The 2,697-nt window shown below is 40.4% G+C and overlaps 1 pseudogene; it reads left to right on the top strand.

The window, feature by feature from the left end:
• The first annotated feature begins 526 nt into the window (after nucleotides 1-526).
• Nucleotides 527-1,886, top strand: LOC102492733 (elongation factor 1-alpha 1 pseudogene; annotated as a pseudogene).
• Nucleotides 1,887-2,697: the final 811 nt, after the last annotated feature.

Here is a 2,697-nt window from a genome sequence, read left to right as displayed (position 1 = left end):
GAGCTGAATAAACTAGGAACTTAATAAATCACAATGTATTAATATTTGTCGATTACAAGTATTCCATATTAATATAGGATGTAAGTAGTAAAGGAACAGGTGTGAGGGGATAAGTGGGAACTCTCCATATTTCTGCAAATCTAAAATTCTCTAAAAATAAAGTATTTTTTAAAGGAAGATGCTATAGTTCCAGCCAGTGGCATGGTAGTTTAGGTGGCTGGATCCCACATGGCCAATGGTATAGTTGAAGTCTAGACCTGGCAATTTGGAAAAAATAAAAATGAAAACAAACAACAACAAATAAAAAACACACCAGGTACATGTGCACGCATGTCCCAAATCCAGAGAGCAGAATCAAAGAGAGGGGATTGTGGCTTGACCATCCTTCTGGGGGCTGTTTTTTTCTCTCTTCCCCTCAGTGAGTGCACGGGCCCTATAGCAAACAAAAAAGGGACTTTTTCACAACAAGTTTGCCACCAGAACATAAGACAGGTGTTGTGAAAACCACTGTAAAATCAAAGCGAGAATGGCAAAGGAGAAGACCCATATCAACATCACTGTCATTGGACATGTAGATTCTAGCAGGTCCACCACTACTGACCATGTGATCTATAAATGTGGTGGGATTAACTAAAAGACCATCAATAAATTTGAGAAAGAGGCTACTGAGTTGGGAAAGAGCTCCTTCAGTATGTCTGGGTCTTGCATTAACCAAAAAGCTGAACACGAGCATAGTATTGTCACTGATCTCCCTGTGGAAACCTGAGAACAGCAAGTATTATGTCACTATCACTGAAACTCCAGGACACAGAGACCTTATTAAAAACATGAATATAGGCATATCTCAGCCTGACTGTCCTTTCTTGATTATTGCTGCTGGTGTAGGTGAATTTGAAGCTGGTATCTCCAAGAATGGGCAGACCCATGAGCATGTCTTTCTGGCTTACTCACTGGGTGTCAAACAACTAATCATTGGTGCTAAAAAAGTGGATTCTACTGAGCCACCCTATAGTCAGGAAAGATGCAAGAAAATTGTTAAAATAGTCAGCACCTACCTGAAGAAAATTGGCAACAATTCTGACAGTAGCTTTGAGCCATATTCTGTTTGAAATGGTGCTAACATGCTATGGTTCAAGGGATGGAAAGTCAGCCATAAGATGGCAATGACAGTGGAACTACACTGTCTGAAGCTTCAGATTGCATCCTACCACCAACTCATCCAACTGACAAGCCCTTGCATCTGCCTCTCTAGGAAGTACACAAAATTGGAGGTATTAACATTGCTCCTGTTGGCCTAGTGAAGTCTGGTGTTAAACCTAATAAGGTGGTCACCTTTGTGCCAATCAATGTGACAACTGAAGTAAAGTCTGTTGAAATACACACTGAAGTTTTCAGTGAACCTCTTCCTGGGGATAATGTGGGCTTCAATGTCAAGAACATGTCTGTCAAAGAAGTTTGGTGTGGCAATGTTGCTGGTGACAGCAAAAATGATCCACTAATGGAAGCAGCTAGCTTCACTGCTTAGGTGATTATGCTAGACTATCCAGGCCAAATCATTGTGGGCTATACCCCTGTAGTGGATTTTCACACAGCTCATATTGCTTGCAAGTTTGTTGCACTGAAGGAAAAGAATGATGACCCATTCTGATAAAAAGTTGGAAGATGACCCTAAATTCTTGATATGGTTCAACAACCATGTTGTTGATGTGACTCCTGGAAAGCCCATGTGTGTTGAGAGCCTCTCTGACTATCCTCCGCTGGATTGTTTTGCTGTTCGTAATATGAGACAAACAGTTGCTGTGGACATCATCAAAGCCATGGACAAGAAGGCTGCTGGATCTAGCAAGGTCACCAATTCTGTCCAGAAATCACAGAAGGCTAAATGAATATCCCCAATTCCTGTCTTAATCAGTTGGGGGAAAAACATCTCAGAACTGTTGTCTCAATTGGTCTTTTAAGTTTAATAGTAAAAGACTGATTAATAATAGCTAGTATTGTAAAATCTTCAGAAAGAAAGGAAAATATTTTGTGGGCCATTTTGGTTTTATGTGTGTGGCAGTTTTAAGTTATTAGCCTTTAAAATCAGTCCTATATAATGGAAATAAATTGACTCAAAATCTAACACAGAATTTTGAGACTCATTAAAACAAAATTTATGGGAAAAGTTCTATCTTCTTTTGGTCAAGAATGAAACTTCCATATTAAACTGCTCAGGTAAGTTTTTTTTTTTTTTTTTTTTTTTTCTTGAGAGGCGTTTTGCTAGGGGCGCGTGAGCTCGCTCGCCAGCCAGACAGACAGAGAGAGACAGAGAAACAGAAAGTTAGAAATCAACCCCCAGGGGGGATGGTCACGCCACAATCCCTTCTCCTCCATTCTCCTCTCGGGATCTTGGGCACGCACGCACACGTACCTGGCATGAGTTTAAGCCACCGGGTCCGGGACTTGAACCGCGGTCGACTACATGGGAGTACAGCGACATAGCCATTACGCTAACTGCTGGTCCCTGCTCAGGTAAGTTTGTAACCTTTGAAGTATTAAGAACCTGTTGAAACTTAGAGAATATGATAAATTAGGAATTTTTTTTTTTTTTTGGTTGGTGAGAATTAGGGTCATTACTTCACATCTGTTTATAAGAAGCCAGAATCTTAAGAATAGGAAAGCCGAATACCTGCTTGCATATTTCCTTTAAAGGTCAAA

Source organism: Tupaia chinensis, unplaced genomic scaffold, assembly GCF_000334495.1.
Source record: "Tupaia chinensis unplaced genomic scaffold, TupChi_1.0 Scaffold000452_1, whole genome shotgun sequence".
Classification (NCBI taxonomy): Eukaryota; Metazoa; Chordata; class Mammalia; order Scandentia; family Tupaiidae; genus Tupaia; species Tupaia belangeri.
Note: the sequence above shows the minus strand (reverse complement) of the source record. Positions and strands in the feature narration are given on the sequence as shown.